The sequence below is a fragment of the Thalassophryne amazonica genome, chromosome 1 (assembly GCF_902500255.1).
Source record: "Thalassophryne amazonica chromosome 1, fThaAma1.1, whole genome shotgun sequence".
NCBI lineage: Eukaryota > Metazoa > Chordata > Actinopteri > Batrachoidiformes > Batrachoididae > Thalassophryne > Thalassophryne amazonica.
Window position 1 is genome coordinate 69636231 of NC_047103.1, and position 25123 is coordinate 69661353.

Consider the following 25123-nt stretch of genomic DNA (forward strand, 5'->3'; position numbering starts at 1 on the left):
AAAAGCACACCACAAAGGAGTCGGATGGACGGTTCATCAGAACCACCTCTTCAACAGACCAGCTAAGTGACCCAACCTAAAGCCCCCTGCACACATAGTGCAAAGTTTGGTCGAATATGGCAAAACAGCGTGAAACAGTTCAAATTAGCGCACCACAAAACATTGCACCGATGGGCAGGTGTGCACGATCCCAGTGCAAGGGTTCATGCACACGACGGTATCTTTGGAGCAGGAACACAGTACAAGGTGCACCACATCGTGCCGCTGATGTGGAATAAATAAAAACTAGCTGGTACCTGTGGAACCACATCGCACCGCTTATGTGGAATAAATAAAACCTAAAAAACAGTTGGTACCTGTGGAACCACATTGCATCGCTTATGTGGAATATAATAATAATAAAAAAAACACATACCACCCACGGGATTCTGCACTTTACTGATTGCCAAATCAAAAATTTACCACTGAGCTACTGTCACTGGCCTGTAAACAGTGCGGGGAAAATACTTACCATACCATACACCATAAAAAACAACAGCATTTTATATTTAATTCCTCTTATCAAGTAGGCAATACAAATATGATCTGTCTGTTCCTCTGTAGTCACAGACAGACAGTTATGAAATAATATGAATGAGAAGCAGTTCACTCTTCTCATGTCCACATCTGCTGGTGTGTGTCAAGCTGACCCGCGCATGTGTCCGGGCCAACACGCGTTTCTTGTGGACACTGCGTCATATGGAACAGAGCTCACGTGGGTGACATGAAAGTCAAATCGCCTGCTGCATGTTCTGATCTGGCGTTCCATTTCAACTTGGGGGTAGCCCATCAATGGCTGCAGCGAGGGAGCGTGCGCACACTGCAGCCCACAGCATATATCACCATATATCACAGGGATATATGTTTTTATTTCTGTCCACCTGATGATAGCAAACTGACACATGTGCGCCACAGTAGGCAGTTGTTAGTCCAAGTCCGTCCAAACACAGTACGTGTTGTCAAACTGGGATGTCCAGAATGACAGATCTCTACAGCTGCTTCAGCAGCCACACTCCTGTCAGTTTGCGTATACACCAAAGCCACACTTGTGGGGACCTTAGACAAATTTCACTGCCAGCACGACAGTGACTGTCTGCAGACTACTGTCGTGCCAAGAGTGTGAATGGCCACAAATTTTCTAAGTGCATAACGAGCGGTGTTAGATGTTTGTGCGTGTCAGCTGGAATTTGGCCTACACCTGCCGTGTGAGGGATCGATGGGTTCGCACAGCGCACACTCTGTCTTTCAGGCGCTGGTGTGTGCAAACAGTTGTAGCAACAGGTGTACCAGCCATTTGAGGCAGGGACGATTTTACACATTTTGCACAGGATTCCTGCTTCATGCACACTTCAACCAAACTTTGCACTGTGTGAAGGGGCCCTAAGGTTCATCATGGTTTTGTTGTCAGTGGATGCAAAGTAGCTTTAAACATTCACTTGGTAATTTTTATTAATAATAATTGTTTCTTACTGACAGACAGCCTGAATTTTGAACATGCTGGCAATGTCATATTATGAATCCCTTATTTAAAGGTTAATCAAATTTATAAAATTACAGTGGTGACGAAAAAAAATAATTTACTACTTACTTAAATCTTTTTTTTAAATGAGTGGTGGCACACCTTTGAGTCTTTAATGAACCCCTAAGCCAATTACATCAATGAAAGCTTCTTTAATAAGCTCAGAGGCTTCAGAAACACTGGCTGGAGGTCACAAAGTATAATATAATAATAATTATAATAATACTTATAATTTATTATAAGTATAACAGTAATTATAGTCATTATTGACACCAGATACAGACAGGCACACTCAGTCCATTTGTGTCTGGACAAGTTTTGTAATTTTGCCTCTGTTCAGATTCAGGTGACTTTATTTGTACCCGTAGGTAGATTTAGGGCGTCCATGTTAGTCAAGCACAACAATAACAATAAAAACAGTGAAAACACCAACAAAGAACATATGAAAAACAAAAGCGTAACACAGACACAACCAGGCACTCACAGGCTTACTAAAAGACAAAAAACAGGCATCAAGAGAAACCACTAAAAGATGGCCAGCATAAAATCAATGTGCAAAAGACAAATAAATAGTTCCATAAATACAGTAAATAATAATTAAATAAACATGTACAAACATTGCTAAGATTTATTCAAGTGGACAATTGCCACTGGAATAAAGCTGCTCTTGTAGTATTTTGTCCTACACCTTGGGACTTTGAACCTACAACCAGTTTTATTATATGGTAAACAAGAAAATTGGGAGTTTCAACTCTTTATTATTACTGTCATACTGCACCGAGCTTCCTGTGGTGTCATGACGACGCAGGAATGTCTGCGTCAGGTGCGCGCTGCAGACAGACTGTGCACTCTGATTATCTTGTAGTTTATATTTGTTCTTGTGCTGAGCTGCAGGTCTGCACTCTGAGTTCTGTTTTAGTTTATCTTTCCTACTTGACCGCGAGATGCTCACGCGCGCGAGCAAACCATCTATTGGGTAAATGTGGAAATGTCTGGAGTTATACTTGATGTGGACATGTCCTGTTTCTGGCAATCAGTCTGTGAGCAGGACTTATGTCCTTTCTTTAACACGGTGATGAGAGCAAGGAGCGCAGGCAGCCTTTTTTTCTTGTAATTGTTCACATGTGCGCGCACGAATGAATCGTCCGTAAGTGGACTGGAGATGTCCGGACTTTTTACTGAACGTGTACATGTCCTGTCTCTGGCAATCAGTCTGTGAACAGGACTTTTATGGGCTGTATTTAAACACATTTGTGAGAGAAGACAGAGGAGCTGCTGCGGCAGCGTTTTTTTTTTTTTTTTTTCCTGTGCTCTCAGTTTTTACTGCATTATGTACACAGCATCGTCATGACGACACACGATGCAACTCGAAGCGGCCCGTGTGAAAGGGGCTTAATAAGGAATAGTCTTTGTGAAATAATGAACAGGCATCATGTAGAATCTTGTCAACAAACTGATAGCCAAAGTAGGTGTTGTATCGCGTTATCTGATTGGTCGTTTTCAATAGAAGGCATCACTCGATTGGCTAGCGCTACGCTGCACGCGAGGTGTACTCGGCTCCACCAGCGGTCAACTTGGCATGTGGTACAGCTCAGAAAGTGGTGAATGGGCCAATCAGAAGTTGGCAAAATCGCATACCATATAATAACATACATAATTACATAACAAATAGATACGTACAATAAATAATCACACAACACAGAAACAGAGAGTGACACTTTGTTCTGTGCGCTGATCGAAAAGGTGGGCATGGCCACAAACTGTCGCTGCTGTTGAGATCTCTGGACCTATGAGTCACAGCTGGAGAACATGTACTGTGTTATGAAAGACATGACCATACAACTGTCCACCTTGAGGCGCGTGCATGTGCCCGTTGTCCTCACGTGGAAATACATAAAAACAATATATCACTTTGCAACAGGATGGAACAGCCGTCAGCGTGCAGATCGATAGGCTGTGCCAGGTGAAAAGGACCACTTGAGCATGTGTACACTCAGCTGGTGATCTGAATGTCATGTCACCCACGTCACATCTGGTCCACATGACATGGTGTCCTCTGGGGTGCTGCTCAGTGGACATACACGTGGGGCCAGCAGATGTGGACATCATAAGAGTGCACTGCTTCATTTTAGGGCTGGGCAACGTTAACACGCTAACGTTGCGTTAATTATTGAGGTCATTATCGCCGACAATTTTGTTCCTCCCCTTAACGCTGCGTTTTTTTTTTTGTTTTGTTTTTTTTAGCCTTTTATGACTGTTGCTCGTTGCCTTTTATTTTGAAAGCGTCAGTCAGGGGCGAGTTTATGCTGCTGCTTCCTGCTGATAGCTGAGTTCACACAGAAAACGACACAAGGATCGAGAAAAGTACAGGCTATGCAATGCACAACAAAACAAAATGCAGAAAGACGCCGAACTTTTGAATGGACATTTTCGGTACAAAATTCTACAGGATCAGGCCTGGATCCAGACCAGTTGGGACCGATGCAGCTGCATCGGTCAAATTTTTTTTACGCATCGTTCGTCATCGGTAAAAAAAAATCTTGAATAATCTCGAATAGCCGAACATGTCCCCACGGTGAACACAGCTTTTTGGTGGTTTTCATGTCAACCTATAGTCCGTAAATTTATACGGATTTTTCCGAGTTTCAGAGTCATACGGACGTACAAATAAACTCGGATATTCAGGGTTTGGTCTGTAATAAACTATTTCTGCAGCGTGGCTCCACTTTGAAACCATGAACCATTGAAGCAATGCTTTGATCCAGTAGCTCGTTGGTTCTTTGATTCACTGCTCTTCAGAAATGGCAAGCCGCTTCTTAACCCCTCGCAAAGCCATTAACATATCGTCAGTCACTTTTGTGTGGATTAAAGTCACTAACTGGGACTCTTGTCTTGTTGCTGTCAAGAAACGAGAATCGTCCTCCGTTCCGTTCACACAGCTCGAAACGCTGCACGGCTGAGACAGAGTCCGGTCGGAATTAATAACTTCAAAATGAATCGCCGTTTTAAATAAAATGACACCTCTTTCCAAATGTAATACAGACAAGAAACTACAATCGACTAAAATGTTTTTTTTTCCTCCCAAAATGAAACGTGTTGTATTTTCTTTTCAAGTTACATCCTGAAGTGAAGCACAGCAGCTCTAAGCTCAGCTCAGATATATGGAAACACATTCATGCCAATGTCTGAAAGGAAATGCTTTTGACAAAAACTACAGATTTTGTTTATTCCTATTTATGTCCAGAGATCAAGGATTCACCATGTAGAGTTCATTATGTACAAAGTTTAAGGATCCAGTGACTAAATTCATATTTATTTACTTTAAGACTTAATAAAATGTTCAATTTCAATTCAATTCAATCAGCTTATAAAGTGCCAAATCACAACAAAATGTAAATATACTAAAACAAATACATCACAATTGTACACATATCAAATTGTGGTATGTGTACAATTGTGACGTATTTGTTTTAGTACATTTAGTCATGGACATGAATATTGTTATTTTGATATGAAACAGGATAACAAATGACCTGCCAGTGGTTTTATATTTGATTTCATTAGTGTGTTTCAGTTGAAATTTACATTTTCAAATGTATGCAATGTTCATTTACATTTTCAAATAAAACTGTGCTTTTAAGCGGCTTTTGAATTCATTTTTTGGGTTTCACATATACCATGCGATTAATCATGATTAATCACAGAAAGTCATTGGATGCACATCATGTCTCTTTCACAAATTCCCTTAATTGCTCACATTTAATGAATGAATTAATTAATTAGAACCGCCGATCTGTGGTATACCGGCAAATTCCGCCAGATGGCGGTTTCAGCTAGCGAGTATGAGTCCGTCCAGCTTCCATGTACAGTAGTGCTCAGAATAATAGTAGTGCTATGTGACTAAAAGATTAATCCAGGTTTTGAGTATATTTCTTATTGTTACATGGGAAACAAGGTACCAGTAGATTCAGTAGATTCTCACAAATCCAACAAGACCAAGCATTCATGATATGCACACTCTTAAGGCTATGAAATTGGGCTATTAGTAAAAAAAAAGTAGAAAAGGGGGTGTTCACAATAATAGTAGTGTGGCATTCATTCAGTGAGTTCGTCAGTTTTGTGGAACAAACAGGTGTGAATCAGGTGTCCCCTATTTAAGGATGAAGCCAGCACCTGTTGAACATGCTTTTCTCTTTGAAAGCCTGAGGAAAATGGGACGTTCAAGACATTGTTCAGAAGAACAGCGTAGTTTGAATAAAAAGTTGATTGGAGAGGGGAAAACTTATACGTAGGTGCAAAAATTCTAGGCTGTTCATCTACAATGATCTCCAATGCTTTAAAATGGACAAAAAAAAACAAAAAAAAAACAGAGACACATGGAAGAAAATGGAAAACAACCATTAAAATGGATAGAAGAATAACCAGAATGGCAAAGGCTCACCCATTGATCAGCTCCAGGATGATCAGAGACAGTCTGGAGTTACCTGTAAGTGCTGTGACAGTTAGAAGACGCCTGTGTGAAGCTAATTTATTTGCAAAAATCCCACGCAAAGTCCCTCTGTTAAATAAAAGACGTGCAGAAGAGGTTACAATTTGCCAAAGAACACATCAACTGGCCTAAAGAGAAATGTAGGAATATTTTGTGGACTGATGAGAGTAAAATTGTTCTTTTTGGGTTCAAGGGCCGCAGTCAGTTTGTGAGATGACCCCCAAACTCTGAATTCAAGCCACAGTTCACAGTGAAGACAGTGAAGCATGGTGGTGCAAGCATCATGATATGGGCATGTTTCTCCTACTATGGTGTTGGGCCTATATATCGCATACCAGATATCATGGATCAGTTTGGATATGTGAAAATACTTGAAGAGGTCATGTTGCCCTATGCTGAAGAGGACATGCCCTTGAAATGGGTGTTTCAACAAGACAATTACCCCAAGCACACTAGTAAACAAGCAAAATCTTGGTTCCAAACCAACAAAATTAATGCCTCGCAGATGTGAAGAAATCATTAAAAACTGTTAAAATACTAGTTTAGTGATTCACAAGATTGCTAAAAAGCAGTTTGAACATAATAGTTTTGAGTTTGTAGCATCAACAGCAGATGCTACTATTATTGTGAACACCTCCTTTTCTACTTTTTTTTTTACTAATAGCCCAATTTCATAGCCTTAAGAGTGTGCATATCATGAATGCTTGGTCTTGTTGGATTTGTGAGAATCTACTGAATCTACTTGTACCTTGTTTCCCATGTACAATAGAAATATACTCAAAACCTGGATTAATCTGTTTAGTCACATAGCACAACTATTATTCTGAACACTACTGTATGACATTCAATGCATTGTCACTGAGCACTGTTTTTTTTTTTATCCGTATTTCATCAAAGTAGATCATTGAAAATTATTAGAAGATGTTCTCTAGGGCAAAAACATCCACAGATCCCAAATCTGCCATCACATTTGCACCAGCTATTATGGTTCGGGTGCTATGGGCCCCATTTTGACGCTGAAAATAGCGCTCGGGCAGCCCCCCCCCCCCCCCCCCAAAAAAAAATATGCAAAAAACAGTATAGTTTTGTGAAAACACTGCTTCTTAATTACTGCAAACAAATGTCAGCATGTTTTTATTACACTTTCTTTCCAGTCTTGCCTTGAATTTTATGCATTCTCATAATTTATTAGAATATGTCATTCCCATCATACTTCAGTATACACTGAAGTATGTACCGCTCCTTAATCTGTGTGATGCCCATAGGATCGTCACTGAAAGCCATCTGAATAATCCGTATGGTTTCCACCTGGCTGTTGCCCAGTTTCTGGCAAAATTTGATGCAGTCGCGCTGCTCGAGTCGTTCCGCCATTTCCTTGCAAAGAAAAAACGACGAGAGATTACATCCATCCTCACACAAAGGCTGCTTACAAGCAAATGACGCAACCGACAGGCATGAAAAAAAATCACGCATGCGCACGAAGGTTCAAGGTTGGCTCATGCAAGCACACGTGATTCAAATCCATCAGGTTTTTGAAAAAATAAAAAGGTCAGATACTTTTCTAACAGAACTTGTACATTAATCTATTGGTTTGTGATATTGTAAAGAAAAGTGCCTCATTTTCGTCATGGCAGCACAGATTCATTCTAATTCATTCCGTGATGGCTGCACAAAATTAAAAGTGAAGCGGGGCAGGGCATCGGGGTTGGTTATGGTTAGGGTGGGGGGAAAGAGTAAGATCAAGTTTTGGTTAAGGGTTTAGGGTCGGGGTAGGAGTAGGGTTATGAATAGTGAGTTAAGAAAAACCCGTCACGAAAATTTGACTAATTTCATCACAGGAGCACAAAAAACCCCCCCCCCAAAAAAACATGAGACTGGGCTGCACCACAAGCTGTGATTATTGTCAAAAGAATCAACTGTTGTGGCATCACAGAATAATTTCCACTCTGTAAAAGTCAAACAAGTCATTCCTGTTGACATTGTATAACGGCTGAAGCATGTTGTCGCACATTCACGGTACACATTTTAATATCGGTGAGATGCACTGACCTCCCCTTCACCCTGACTGCACCCACCCATCCACCTCTCTTTCTGTCTGTCAAATTAAATTGAGTTGGAGTCATTACTATGAAGACAAATGGTGAATGAGTTCTTTCTCTCTAAGTACCCCTGTTGGCTTTCTTCTGTCCAAATGATGAACACCTGTCCACAGCCTGGGAGGTTTATCTATGATGGCAACACTTGAAATGAGCTTCAGAGATATAATTCAGGGAAAGCATCACTGTAGAACAAGCATGAGTCATCCTTAGTACTGCTGAGATTCAGACATCCAAGATGGCATCGTAACATGGGTGCAAGGCCTCGACTGGTAGAAGTAATTGGTAGATGAGCTTCCACACTTTATCCATTGGATTAGTAGTCACAGCTTTATGCTTGAGCAGAAGAGGACTTTAACAGAAGGACCTCAATCAAATCTAGGCTGGAATCTCTATGTGGAGGTGTGCAACCTGCAGTTGAAATTTCATATATTCTTTTGATGAAATTCTGTACTACTGCACCATCAAACTATAAGTGGTGACATTGTTCATTTGCTGTAAATGTAGCAAAAGACATAGTTAGCAACTTGCAATTTTTGATGTATACATTCCTTGACTTGCCTAAAGAAAACTGGCTGTAAAAGTGATTTGCTGAATTGTGCCAATAACTGTCACACATACTTTGATTACTTCACAGCATTAAATTATTTATTTGGTTGCTCATTAACTTTTGACATTTTATGTAATATTGTAATTATTACACATTTAGAGAGCATGTGGCTCTGTGGGACAGGAGCTGGACTTCCAGTATACAGACTAGCATATGATTCCAGGTGTGTGCTCCAAGCTACCTCCAGGCTCCAGGCTGCCAGGACAAGACACTTCATCATCCCAGTCCATCCAGCTATAAATGGGTTCCGACTGTGGCTGGGGAAGTAACCTCTGACAGACTGGCCTCCTATCAAGGGGGAGTTGCAGCATTACATCCAATTCATGCTACAGTATCTGGGGATAAGCATACCAGGACGTGTGCTGTTTAGACACAGAAGAAAATATTACTCTACGCTGCTTCATCAACAGAGGTAGGAAGTGCTTAAACTGAGTTTACCGGTCCTGCTTCAGTGGGTGTCAGTGTAATCAGTTTTGTATTCTACTGAGTGAAATATGATGTATGAGCATATGCTTTCCAAATGAGTTTAAGCTGGAGTCAGGACACAGCATATATGGGAAAAGATAATCATTTCTTGTTGTCTTTTAAGCTGGAGGAAGGTGGAGAGAGCCAGATGAGATAAGATGACTTTTTAGAAATGGAATGTAAACAAAAAGGGTAACGGGAGAAAGCAACTCAAATTTTCCATCCGCCACAAATGTGTAGTGTCCTAATAACAGGAGGCACACAGGTGGGTGAAAAACAGCCTCCAATGACACATCAGAGAACAACAATATGGACTTGCAGCTATGGATAAGAAAAATACTTTACTCAATGTTTTGGTGTGTAGGATTTAGGGGTCCTATATATACACATTTCTAGCACTACTTGGCTCAACTCTGCTCCGTTTTCTTTTTTTTTTTTTTTTGCTTTTCCATTCAGGATAATACTTGGTACCTGGTGCCATTTTTTATTTTTTTGATATCTGCTCAGGCGAGTTTCCAAGCTAGCTGAGTCTATACTAAAATGTGACGTCAAGAAACTGCTGGCCACTCATTGGTCAGAGAGTGTCATCAGTGGACGAGCCATGACTGCAGCGTCTGACCGCGTTTGACACGAGATCAAACCCGCCATTTTAAAAGTTGCAACAGCGTTACAGCTACTGTGGTTGTCTTTTGTTGCACTTGAGTTTTTTTAATAACATAGACTTCAATAACTTTAGATAGATACCTAAAAGATATTACATTATAGCTTCTGTTTCTTTTATAAAATAACCATATTTATAGCATAGCCTACTAGCTATAATTTAATTTTACAACAAGACTGCAGACTAGGTATACATATACTGCAATCTTCTCCTGTATGAATATTTAGGTTTTAGAAGCTAACTCCAATATTATGTAGTAACTATTTTTCTTGTATATGTTGTTTATTACCCTGATTGTGTAAATATCACTTATATACGAGGTCTGTCAATAAAGTATAGGTCCTTTTTATTTTTTTCAAAAACTATATGGATTTCATTCATATGTTTTTACGTCAGACATGCTTGAACCCTCGTGCGCATGCGTGAGTTTTTCCATGACTGTCGGTGACGTCATTCGCCTGTGAGCACTCCTTGTGGGAGGAGTCGTCCAGCCCCTTGTCGGAATTCCTTTGTCTGAGAAGTTGCTGAGAGACTGGCGCTTTGTTTGATCAAAATTTTTTCTAACCTGTGAGACACATTGAAGTGGACACGGTTTGAAAAATTAAGCTGGTTTTCAGTGAAATTTTTAACGGCTGATGAGAGATTTTGAGGTGGTACTGTCGCTTTAAGGACTTCCCACGGTGCGAGACGTCGCGCAGCGCTCTCAGGCGCCGTCGTCCGCCTGTTTCAAGCTGAAAACCTCCACATTTCAGGCTCTGTTGATCCAGGACGTCGTGAGAGAACAGAGAAGTTTCAGAAGAAGTCGGTTTCAGCATTTTATCCGGATATTCCACTGTTAAAGGAGATTTTTTTTAATGAAAGACGTGCGGACGGATTGCAGCGTCGGCTCGCAGTCGCTGCAACGCTCCACCACAGGAAAAACACCTCCGTTGGAAGCCTTAAGGACAAGATGGAACATGTCCAGCTGTTAAACAATTTCTCATATACTCACTCCACTGAAAGCCATCAAAAGCCGCCTGGATTTTACAAATGGTTATCAACACGGAGGTGTTTTTCCTGTGCCGCCGCACCATGCCGGCTGCGTCCTGACGCGCGGACCCGTCCGCACGTCTTTCATTAAAAAAATCTCCTTTAACAGTGGAATATCCGGATAAAATGCTGAAACCGACTTCTTCTGAAACTTCTCTGTTCTCTCACGACGTCCTGGATCAACAAAGCCTGAAATGTGGAGGTTTTCAGCTTGAAACAGGCTGACGACGGCGCCTGAGAGGGCTGCGCGACATCTTGCACCGTGGGAAGTCCTTAAAGCGACAGTATCACCTCAAAATCTCTCATCAGCCGTTAAAATTTTCACTGAAAACCAGCTTAATTTTTCGAACCAGTGTCCACTTCGATGTGTCTCACAGGTTTAGAAAAAGTTTGATCAAACAAAGCGCCAGTCTCTCAGCAACTTCTCAGACAAAGGAATTCCGACGACGGGCTGGAAGACTCCTCCCACAAGGAGTGCTCACAGGCGGATGACGTCACCGACAGGCGTGGAAAAACTCACGCATGCGCAAGAGGGTTCAAGCATGTCTGACGTAAAAACATATGAATGAAATCCATATAGTTTTTGAAAAAAATAAAAGGACCTATACTTATTGACAGCCCTCGTACATGCTGTCCATTTTCTTGAGCCGCTTAGGTAGGTAGGGAGAGTTCCCATGGGATAAAAAAGCTTTTCAACCTACCATCTCCGGTTCTCTTGGGATAATTCTGGGGTCTCCAACGACCTCGCTCTCCCCTGTCTCTCTTATCCCGCGCATCCGTTGATTTGAAAAAGGTTTTGACCAGTTATTTAAATTTGAACATAATTACTCTGAGGGCTAGACCACCACTCAGAGATTTATTAAACAGAATTTAAATGTCACAGAATTTGACAGAATGCAAGTTTTACAGAATGGGTGAAATAAGCAAAAGCATACCCAGAAGTTCTGAGGGTCCCAGGTTCCAACCAGCAATTTGGTGTTCCAGCAAGCTGACAGCAAGTAGGAACCCCGAACAGTGGGCTGGCTTTGTATTTATACCCTATGCTACTACAACATTTTTCTGCTAATCTTGGGTGTTGTCCTTCATCTGGGTGGTCTTGATCCCTCTATTTCATGGAATGGTCCTGCCCACACGCGCTGTAAAGTCTTCTCTTCTTGAACTGATAAGAAATTTGGGCAACAACTGTTAACTGAAAAGCTGTCAGTAACTCACATCACACTGTTATACCACAAGAATGTTTGCACATTTCAAAATTGCACAACCTTCTAACAAACAGTTTAGTCGCCTTCTCTGATGGTTTGTGGTCAGCACTGTTCCATATGCTGTTTGCAACATATGGATTTCTTAATATATCTTCAGGGGCTCACCGAAACAGGGACACATCACATTTACAAGACTTTTTTGAAAATGATTATATAAGTAACATCTTCATGACAACTTGCTAAGAAACTAAACTAATATTTGAGCAATCTTAGAACAAAAGCAAATGTAATCATAAACATAACATACCTTTAATTAGGTAGACACAATACACAATTCAACAGCATTCAAACATATAACTCAAAAGTATTTGAATACATAGATATCATGTAATTAACCTTAGCTATTGATTACATGTTTAATAAGCATTGATAACTACTGATCGCTATGAGCATATAAGTAATATAATCTTCAACAGCAATGAGCTCTATTAATATATAAATGATGACTTCTAAACATTAAAACACACTCATATATGTAACAATATATTTTTAGCTCAATAAAAGATAAATAATATTATGATGATACTGAATGGGGAAAAAAAGCACAAAAGGTTAATGCATATTTAAGCACATTTAAGATATATTCCTTCAGTTCTCAAGACCGGGCAACTAAGTGGCTCTACTCTACTCTTGTTTTTTTAGATATTTAGATATACTTTAGTATACACTAGTAGAGTTCTACCTTAGAATTGTAATGTATAATGTGTTATATAGAAGACATACTTTACTGAATTTTTATGGCTGATGTGCACAAAACCACACCATGGTCCGTCAATGAGGTGCAAACATTTCTCTGTTTGGTGGCAGACAAAAATATCCAAAGAGAGCTGAACGAAGGGACAAAAACTGAAAGGAAAAAAATAGGATCTCTCCCAACTGTTGGCCACTCATGGGTACCCCAGGACATCCCAGCAATGGAGAGAAACCTGAGAAAGCTTAAAAGTGACTACAGGACCATTCAAGACCACAATGGATGGACTGTGTCAAATGTAAAGGCTGGAAATGGTTTGAAGAGATGGACATCATTGACAGGCACAGACCAGCGGGCAATGGGAGGGAGGGTGGCCTCGACTCAGCCATGGCTTTGTTGGAGGCAGTGGTGGAGGACAGTAAGTGCTTTCTTGACTTTTAACCCATAGTCTGCTTGAATGCACCATTTAACGTTACTTAACTTAATTGGTGGAAACACCCATTTAACAAATAAGGATGTTTTCAGTCTAAACTCATGCTAAAGTTGTCTCATGTATGCAGACACAGTGAGCTAGCTAGTTAGCACTGATTGCTAACTAGTGAGCCAATTAATTCTGTGCCGGTTTGAAAGTATTCGCTTCTGATAAGAAAAGACAATGAAAAACACCTTCAGTTTGCTTGTCAACAATTAATGTGTACATCTAACTAAGCTAGTGCCATTGCTGTGATATATTTTTTATTAAATTCATTTGATATTATTTTTATTATATTTATTAATTTTCATTTTTTATTATATATGTTATTATTTTTTAGCATGATGCCATTTTGTGCTGTCTTTTTGGAATGGACGTTGTCACAGGAACAGGCCCACTGATACCATGAGTAAGCCTGGATGACCCCTGCCTGTGGTGTAAACACATGCATGGACTTCTCATCAAATTAGTCTTTATTTTCTTTGGTAAAGTTGTGTGTTTGGTTTTCTGTTTCTTCAGCTTTTTAAAAGTTTGTAACTCTTGCAATAGCCTAAGCAGTGGGTCACCCCCTTGAGTCTGGTCCGCTTGAGGTTTCTTCCTCAGTATCATCAGAGGGAGTTTTTCCTTACCACTGTCACCTGTGTGCTTGCTTTAACGGTTAGTAAGGTTAGACCAGTAGTGGGCACAGTTCCAATAATCCGATAATAATATTGAAAGTTATCGGTTATCTGTAACTTCCGATACATTTTTGGGTGGCTTATTGTTTTATCCCACCACTATATATATATATATATATATCCATCCATCCATTTTCTTCCGCTTTATCCGGAGTCGGGTCGCGGGGGCAGCAGCTCAAGCAAAGCCGCCCAGATCTCCCGATCCACACACACCTCCCGCAGCTCCTCCGGGGGAACCCCAAGGCATTCCCAAGCCAGCCGAGAGATGTAGTCCCTCCAGCGTGTCCTGGGTCTTCCCCGGGGCCTCCTCCCAATGGGACGTGCCTGGAACACCTCTCCAGCAAGGCGTCCAGGGGGCATCCGGAAAAGATGCCCAAGCCACCTCAACTGACTCCTTTCGATGTGGAGGAGCAGCGGCTCGACTCTGAGCTCCTCCCGAGTGACCGAGCTCCTCACCCTATCTCTAAGGGAGCGCCCAGCCACCCTGCGGAGGAAACTCATCTCGGCCGCTTGTACTCGCGATCTCGTTCTTTCGGTCATGAGCCAAATCTCATGACCATAGGTGACGATCAGAACGTAGATTGATTGGTAAATCGAGAGCTTTGCCCCCCTACTCAGCTCTTTCTTCACCACGACAGTCCGATACAGCGACCGCATCACTGCAGATGCTGCACCGATCCGCCTATCGATCTCACGCTCCATCCGTCCCTCACTCGTGAACAAGACCCCGAGATACTTAAACTCCTCCACTTGAGGCAAGGACACTCCACCGACCTGAAGAGGACAAAGCACCTTTTTCCGGTCGAGAACCATGGCCTCAGATTTGGAGGTGCTGATTTTCATCCCGGATGCTTCACACTCGGCTGCAAACCACCCCAGTGCACGCTGAAGGTCCTGATTTGACGAAGCCAACAGAACCACATCATCCGCAAACAGCAGAGACGAGATTCTGTGGTTCCCAAACCAGACCCCCTCTACACCCTGGCTGCGCCTAGAAATTCTGTCCATAAAAATAATGAACAGAACCGGTGACAAAGGGCAGCCCTGGCTGAGGCCAACGTGCACTGGATACAGGTTTGACTTACTACCGGCAATGTCAACAAAGCTCCTGCTGCGGTCGTACAGGGACTGGATAGCCCTTAGCAAAGGACCCCGGACCCCATACTCCCGGAGCACTCCCCACAGGGTCTGCCAATCCAAAGGCACTGTCCCCCGATCGCCACGCGATATTGCAGAGGCGTGTCAGCCAAGACAGTCCCACAACATCCAGAGACTTAAGGTACTCAGGACGGATTTCATCGACCTCCGGCTCAGGGTGTCCTGGTGCCACGTGCACTTTAGGACACCCTTGCGCTCGAACATGGTGTTCGTGATGGACAAACTGTGACTAGCACAGAAGTCCAACAACTGAACACCACTCGGGTTCAGATCGGGGAGGCCGTGCTTCCCGATCACCCACCTTCAGGTCTCACTGTCGCCGCCCATGTGGGCATTGAAATCCCCCAGGAGAACAATGGAGTCCCCAGTCAGAGCGCTATCTAGTACCCCTCCCAGGGAATCCAGGAAGGTCGGGTACTCTGCACTGCTGCTCGGCCCATAGGCCGAGACAATGGTGAGAGACCTGTCCTCGACCTGAAGTGAACTCCAACACATGGCGACTGAGCTGGGGAGCAATAAGCAATGCGACCCCAGCTTTCCACCTCTCCCCGTGGGCAACGCCAGAAAAATGAAGCGTCCAGCCCCTCGCGCGTGAGCCCCAACCCCAGGCCTGGCTAGAGGGTGGGACCCCGGCTCCACCATACCAGGCGACGTCTCGGTCCTTGATTTTTTACTGGTCATGGAGGTTCTGAACTGCCCTGAGAGGATAACCGATAATTATCGAAGATAATGTTTTCATTATCAGATTATCTTTTTAGATAACTTTTAACACCATTATCGGACTAATTATCTTGCGATAAATTTTTGTCTGATAATTTTTAGACAGATAACATGGTAAATAAAGCTGAACAGCTACAAACATTTATAACATTTAAAATCAGTTGAGCACCTACCTGTTAAATGTTTCATAGCAGATGTGTAGTTTCTACCCTCTGCAAACAGAGGAGAGCTGCTTCTAGAAGAAACCACTCTATCCTCTGCAGGCAAAGGAGAACTCATCACCAAAAAAAAAAAAAAAAAAATCCCTCATTTCTTTTAACCCCATACTGATACGTGGGCAATATCACCCAAGTCATCCAGAGGCATACATTTTTAACTTATGGTTCAAATTTTAACCAAACTAATTTTGGACAAATTATTTAAATTAACATCACATCTGAAGTTTTATAAAGTGAAAATATCAGATATATGTTTTAGTTTTAAAGTACAATGCGCTAATTTTTAAGGTTTTAGTGTGGACATGCTGTGTCCAGGTGCATTATGGGTATGATAGGGTAATCTCAGTACGTTCACGACATGAGAAATGCATTTCAGACACTCTGATCAGGCTCCACGGACAACAGCATTAAACTCTAGTGCCTAAAACTCTCGTGAATATATTCTCTGGGTTTATAGACATTATTATTGTGTTTGCGTTTATTAAATTCCACGCATCTTAAATGTAGCAGACACGGATTATCTGGAATTTTGTTTTGGCAAGTTTTTACGGTCTCTACTGCTATCTACTGGCCAGTAGTGTTCATGGCAGTGTTCAAACTGAAGCTGGGCTGATATTTTCAATCACTGTACCCGGTTCCAGCTCAAACTGTATGACAGAACAGCACTGTGTGAAAGTTCAGAGCGCACGATTTATGTTCTCACACACATTGTACGTTCAAAAACCACACGTCGGACTCGTGTTTCCAGAAGCAAAACGTAAACAAGCTTTTTTTTTTTCAAATTTAATTTACATTTATTTTTTACAAAAACTCTTGATGGGAGACATCAAAGTTAAAAAAACAACATTACAAAACAGGTCTGCGGTGATTGCACATGCACAGTGCGAGAGGTTGGATGCTTGTAGCTCTTCAGCAGTGGGATACCCTCACGACGGCCGACGAGGATATCAAACAGGTTTGATTTTCATCTGAACATACGATCACCGATCAGGAGGTGGTCATGAGATGTTAAACGCAGCTCATTACTCCATTTATCCTAAATGATGCAGGACACGCAATTAACCTGAAACTCAGTGTGATCCAAAAAATTCTCACACAAATAAAAAATCATCTGAAAAAGGGCCAAAACTCACACAGTGTAAACCCAGCTTAAGTACTGAACATCTGGCACCAGTAGATCATGGCAGTGTTCTATTTATTTTTGACACTTGTTATATCAGACGGTTATCTAATTACAACTTGGCTTTTTTTTTTTTTTTAATGCCTGTTTTTACAACTAAAAAAATGGAGTATTTTACAAAAGCACATTTATCTGTAAACACCAACACACAACACCTCACATTAACGTGTTGGTTTACATAATGAATGACTCAACCAAATCTGTGTTAGCGGAGGCACATTTTACCCAGAATCCTTTGCGATCTGTATGTGTTTGTTACAAAACTTCAGAATTAGTGCATTATTCAACATTAAAAGATATGTTATATTTTAACTTTGTACAAATGACAGAATTGACATTAATGGAGTTATTCTATCAGTATTCATTTTATTTATACACCAAACCATAACTCTGCATTGCTTTGTTTTCCAAGACCTCTGCCTGACGGCAGTGTTGTGATTGAGTAGAGAGTTGAGCTTTGTGGTTCTTCTCAGCTTGTTTCTGTGTTGGAATCCATGTAGTAAACAGGAGCTTCCAGCAGGGGGTAGGATGTTCAAAGACAGAAGTGTTGACTCATTGTTTGGGTTTGTTGCCACTTTTGATGCTACCAGAAGCGATTGTGGTGTTAAAACTCAATGTCATCTTGTTAGTAGTTGCAAGTGTACCAGAGACAATACTGGAATTTATCGGTTATTGGTTATCTGTAACTTACATTTTCTCCAGAAAGAGAAAGAAGAGCACACACACACTCCCTCTTTTATGCAAACACTCCTCTGCCACAACCAGCTGCACTCAACCCACCAGCTGAACACCATTAAGGTCATCCATCATGCTACACCAGCATCAACATCAGACCTTGCTTCCACATCTGCTTCAATGCCCAGCACCACATGGCAACATGTTATCACTGGTAAGAATGAACAAATCTCTCATCCTGTAGCTTTTAGCTGTACTTCTCAAATACCTTTTTTAACTTACTTTTTGCAATCATTTCCAATTTCTACCTTCATTGTTGTCTTGGCAATAGAAAAGGAGCCTGTTTCACCAGGAGAATATGACCATGCTGAGTTAGATTGAGGCTGAAGCTGTTGCACAACAGGAGCTGAACCGGGCCCAGCGTGATGAACACATTTAGCTAATCCTCAGTGATGCCCGTGAAGCAAGCGATACGAAAGCTGTATTTAATCAGGTTTTCCTTGGAGTGCTCAGAGCCGGTAACAAGCTTCCACAGTGCAGTAGCCACTCTCTTCTTCAGGGGCACACATCTACAGAAAGTCGTGTCTTGCCACTCCATAACTGGATGTAGTTTGTTGCACAGGAAGCTCAATATTTCTTTAGACATCCTGAAGTCATTCAACCACTGCGTATTGGTGGGAACAATCACATCCCAGCATTCTGAGGCTCGGTTGAATGCCCAGACAGATGGTTTGCGGCAGCAACGCTGTGACAAGAGAACCATCTGAAACGCGCATGCGCACACACACACACACACACACACACACACACACACACACACACACACACACACACACACACACACACACACACACACAGCATACATATTTTAATTAGTGTTGTCAGGTGATTAAAAAATTAATTGATTACAAGGTCTGTGATTAGTTAATCATAATCAATCACATTAAATTGCATATACAGTATTTTGTTTTTCAAGAATATCATCCCACAGATCTGTGTGTGTGTGTTGGGGGTATTTAATAATTTGTAGTACAACTCCAATCCAGTGAAGTTGGGACGTTGTGTAAAATGTAAATAAAAACAGAATACAATGATTTGCAAATCCTCTTCAACCTATATTCAATTGAATACACCACAAAGACAAGATATTTAATGTTCAAACTGATAGACTTTATTGTTTTTGTGTAAATATTTGCTCATTTTGAAATGGATGCCTGCAACACATTTCAAAAAAGCTGGGACAGTGGTATGTTTACCACTGTGTTACATCACCTTTCCTTCTAACAACACTCAACAAGCGTTTGGGAACTGAGGACACTAATTATTAGTTTTGTAGGTGGAATTCTTTCCCGTTCTTGCTTGATGTACGGCTTCAGTTGTTCAACAGTCTGGGGTCTCCATTATCGTATTTTGCGCTTCATAATGTGCCACACATTTTCAATGGGTGACAGGTCTGGTCTGCAGACAGGCCAGTCTAGTACCCACCCTCTTTTACTATGAAGCCACGCTGTTCTAACACATGCAGAATGTGAATTGGCATTGTCTTGCTGAAATAAGCAGGGACGTCCCTAAAAAAGACATTGCTTGGATGGCAGCATGTGTTGCTCCAAAACCTGGATGTACCTTTCAGCATTGATGGTGCCATCACAGATGTGTAACACACCCCCATACCATCACAGATGCTGGCTTTTGAACTTTGTAACAATCTGGATGGTCTTTTCCTCTTTTGTCCAGAGGACACGACATCCATGATTTCCAAAAACAATCTGAAATGTGGCCTCATCAGACCACAGCACACTTTTCCAGTTTTTCCAGTCTGTCCATTTCAAATGAGATCAGGCCCAGAGAAGGTGGTGGCGTTTCTGGATGTTGTTGATGTATGGCTTTTGCGTTGTATAGTAGAGTTTTAACTTGCACTTGTAGATGTAGCGACGAACTGTGTTAACTGACAATGGTTTTATGAAGTGTTCCTGAGCCCACGCGGTAAGATCCTTTACTCAATGATGTTGGTTTTTAATTCAGTGTCGCCTGAGGGATCGAAGGTCACGGGCATTTAATGTTGGTTTTCAGCCTTGCCGCTTACGTGTAGAAAGTTCTCCAGATTCTCTGAATCTTCGGATTATATTATGGACTGTAGATGATGGAATCCCTAAATTCCTTGCAATTGAACATTGACAAACATTGTTCTTAAACTGTTGGACTATTTTTTCAGGCAGTTGTTCACAAAGTGGTGATCCTCACCCCATCTTTGCTTGTGAATGGCTGAGCCTTTTGGGGATGCTCCTTTTATACCCAGTCATGACACTCACAATTAGTGTCCTCAGTTCCCAAACGCTTATTGAGTGTTGTTAGAAGGAAAGGTGATGTAACAGAGTGGTAAACATACCACTGTCCCAGCTTTATTGAAACGTGTTGCAGGCATCCATTTCACAATGAGCAAATATTTGCACAAAAACAATAAAGCTTATCAGTTTAAACAATAAATATCTTGTCTTTATGGTGTATTCAATTGAATATAGGTTGAAGAGGATTTGCAAATCACTGTATTCTGTTTTTATTTACATTTCACACAATGTCCCAACTTCATTTGAATTGGGGTTGTAAAATTAGAGTATCTGAGTTATTTCTGTTAGGGACCCTTCACACGTAACACGATTGAAGCTGACTAGCACACGAAGGAGGACCTACTTGGCATTTGTAAAATATCAGAGCCACCTCAAATGCCTCATGCACTTGTCGCCACAACCATTTGTGCACACAAGCGGCCGAAAGACAGCGAAAGCCTTGCCCGTGCTCATTTGACCCCCAAATGTCGGCCTAATTCCAGGTGTCACACACGAACATCCAACACCGCTTGCTGGACACTTAGAAAAGGTGGGGCTATTAGTGCACCTGGCACGATAGTAGATAGCAGGTGACTATATTCAACCTGTCTGTGAAAAGTGTCTAAGTGCATTACGAGTGTGGTGTCACCTAACAACACACATGGGTGAAACTGCACCCCCCCCCACACACACACACACAAATGGTATGTGGAGTGTGTCGTCGTTATCCCTACCCCGCAAGGCGCATGTCACTGCGAGATTTCCACATATTGTAATAATTCAAACACATATCACATTTGCAGCAGATCATTGCGTGATGAACATGCCATGCCAGCTGCATGTGTTCACGACGCGAGGCCCTAACTCTTCATGACACAGGAGCCGGCCAACTCTTCATGACAGGAGCGCATTAGGTAATTCATGTAAAAAATCAAAGAGAGAACAGTAATCCACCTCATTTCTTTACTTCCTGGTGTATGTCTAGGTGGAGGCTACCGCTCTTTATAACAGGAATTAAGTATTATGAAATGTGGTGTTTTATTAATTTTTTGCTCCGCTGCTGTGTGCGCGACTTTCCACATATGCTCACATTGTGTTTTGTGGTATCGTGCACACCTGTCTGACCATGCATCCCTCCCAAAAGCAGGTGGAATGTTTTGTGGATCCCCATTTCATTTTTGGCTCACGAATTTTCTTCCGGTTTCTGTGTCTTTTGTGTTATGTGAAGGGGCCCTGACATATGTCAAGGAGGTATTAAACAAGCTGTGACTTAAATTGATCCTAAAGCAGGAGAATAAGAACACTCATGGAATTGTGGGTGTTTGGAGATGTTAAAGATTATATTATTTAAATATGTCAATTGTAAATTAAAATCTAGAAGAATACCATCATAAATCAAACATGTTTAATCTGTTTTAAGGCTGTTCGACTTGAGTGACAGCCCAGTCTCACATTTTTTTTTGTTTTTTTTTCGTGCTCCCATGATGAAATGAGTCAAATTTTTGTGACAGGGGTTTTTTTTTAACTCACTATTCCTAACCCTACTCCTACCCCTGACCCTAACCTTAACCATAACCTAATCTTACTCTCCCCCCCCCCACTCTAACCATAACCACCCCGACCCCCCCGCTTCACTTTCAATTTCGTGCAGCCATCACGGAATGAATTAGAATGAATTTGTGCTGCCTGTTGTGTGTTGGGGGGTGTGGCTGGACATTTTGGTGTTCTTTTCTTTTCTTTGCTCTCCAGGTGGCATGAAAACTGATTTGTCTGTGGAGATGGTTCTGGCTGAAGAGTCCTTCACCCTCATCAACATCATGTGCAGCACCTGTGAATGGTGCTCACGTGCAGCCTTAAAGACTTTAAGGCAGATAATTGGATGGCGTTCTGCATTTAAGTCATGTGTGATTCAAGCAGAATTGCCGGGAACTCGACCTTGTGATGTTCGTTTGTGAGACGCTGAGGACCGCGCCTGGGTTTGACACATCGAGCCTGTGAAGCAGGAAGGGTGAGGGACACATGCTGTCAGCACACATCAGAGGTGATTAATTGTTTGACTACTTGTTGATAGTAACTTGGTATTTTGTTACGCAATATATTTGAATTGTGATGAGAATTGTGCAGCTTGCTTCTCACTGCTGTGGCGTGCGGACAAGTGATCCTCCACCTGTTGTGAGAAGCTGCTCATTTGCATAAAGCTTAAAATACAGACCTGAATGTGTTGCTGATGGTGTGTGTCTTTTGAAGGATATTAGTTGTAACTGCTGACTTATCTCACCTCTTCTATCCTTCGCAGAGAGTCGGTTTGTCGTGTCCACCTGGGTGGTGTTTGGCGGTAATTGTGAGTCCAGGAACGCCGGGCTTCGATCCTTTTGGGCGCTGGAGAGCGTGCCAGCCTTCACTCCACCATAATGACGCTATTTTAGTTTTTACACTTTATTATGCACCAGAGGGTGAATAAATAAATTGTTTCTGTTATTGGAACCGCTTTCTGGTTATTTTAGCGCTGGGTTCCGTCAGACGCAGGTCCGCTCCTCAACCCGCGTCGACACATAACACTGCCGAGATGAAAATGAGGCACTTTTCATCACAATGTCATGAACCAATAGATTAATGTATATTTCGTGCTGCTGAATCATGATTTGCCGTGAGACCAGGTTGTCAGTGACAATGGTGACTAACGATTGTTAAAGCCAAACTAATGTTTCTGTGCATGGACATTGGTAAATGCACAAACTCCTACATTTGATATTTAGCAATGACAGTTATCAAAGCAGGTTACTTTGGTAAAGTGTTCGATTAGATTAGATTAGACTGAACTTTATTGATCCCTGCAATCTCACCATGAGATGTGCAAAGTTATCATTTTTCTCTGAGATCATTAAAGAAAATAGTAACAACTTACTCATGCTATTTGGTACTATTGACAGAATAAATAACCCCCTGGTTCAAATATTTTCAAAGCTGTTTTTTACCAGCCAATGTAAAGAGTTTGCAGCCCTTTTTAACCTTTTTAATGAGAAGGTCTACAGTAGCAAATGTGCACGTGACTCCTCAAAGTACCACCACTGCAGTCTTCTTACAGCAGTGAGTTAGATACAACACAATTTAAGTCTGTCACGGACAAAATATAGAATTATTTGCCAGTCTCAGTTTTTCCACTTGCTGCCTTGGTTGTATTTCCCACCACCTTCTTTTAAAGTGTCCTGAGCAGCCTGGTAAAACAGTTTCCTATTATAGTTAATGGCCCTCTTCTGTCTGCCATTTTTGCAAGTGCATTGAAAACTGCAGCCATTATGTATCTCCTAAAGAAAATCAATATTGATGCCACTGCTTTGAACTATCAGCCTACACGTTTCAAACTTAGAGTACTGTTTCTAAGTAAATTGATTTAAAAAGTTGTCCACCAGCAACTTAGCAAGTTCTTAAATCTGGACAACTGCTTCAATAAATATCAGTCAGGTTTTTAGCCCCATACCAGCACTAAGTCTATATTCATAAGGGTTAAAAAAAAAAAAAGCACACACAAACATCTCTTTAAATACCGACTCAAGCATAGTCTTGGTTATAGTGTTATTGGATTTAAGTGCTGGATTTGACACAGTGAACCACACAATTTTATTACAAAGACTAGAAAAATGAAGAGGATTCTCTGGAACTGTCCTTTAATGGTCCAAGATACATCTTCATTTAAGGAAATAATTTATCAATATTGGTAACCATACGTTAGAGCAGATGGCAGTGATATGTGGCATTCCTCAGGGGTTCAATTTGGGACGCTTCCTCTTTAATCTTGATATGCTTCCATTTGGACAAATTGTACAAAATAACAAAGTAGGCTACTATAACTATGCAGATGTCTTGCAAATATTGGTTTGCAACTGGAACCATTGCAAACCAATGGCTGTCATTGCCAAGGGTGGGAGTGGGGATAAGCTCCCACTACCCATAAAAAGCTCTCACTGTGGGCATTTCATAGCCAAGACAATCAAGTCCAGCTCCTGGCCTTCTCGTGGCAGAACTGTTCTTACTGACAGGAGAAGAGGCAAAAGGCAGGTCACTGGCACCTTAAAACCAGTTGCTTCGGGCATACAGGGCTCGTAAACCTTGGCCAGTAGCCCATCTAGGTGAAGGAAAACTGATTTCAAACCTCCACTGCCTTGCGGCTATTCTCATTTCTGGGAAAGGCTTTGAGAATAAACCCTGAGGAAAAATCAGGAGCTGGAGTCCCTACAGGCAGTTCGGTGTCACAGCTTCGGTCTAGCAACTCCTGCGACAACATCGGTGCCAAGCTGTATTGGCTCTCTGCCCTTCCCTTGGACCACACTGGTGGAGTGGAGAGGGGGAACCTGCTGCATGGGCAACAGCTGGCTCTCCAAACACTTTGCCCAGGCTTGTGTCCTGGAAAGCCCACTCCAGAGTCGCCTTACAGTAACGATTACAACACGAGATACAGCAGTGTACCGCTTATAAGCATAACTAGATTGGCATAGAGTAGGGTGCCAGGGGTTGTTTCTGACGGTGGGAGAGATCATCGTGTCTCACTGGACAGTTACCACCTGCCTTATACTGGGCAGCCCCCAGCCAATAAGGCACTGTCCCGTCACAGTCTGCCTGTTTCACAGAATGCATGGGGCTTTAGGGCTCTGACCAGCCTGACCAGCAGACTGTAAACTCTGCACCAGACAAACACAGAAGCATCAAGAAAAAGAAACCAGCACTCAGAGTGGGCTGCTGGAATGTTAGAACTATAACCCCTGGACTGTCGGCAGACCTCCAAGAGATCAATGATGCGCGGAAGATGGCAGTGATCAACAATGATCTGCTGAGGCTCAGTG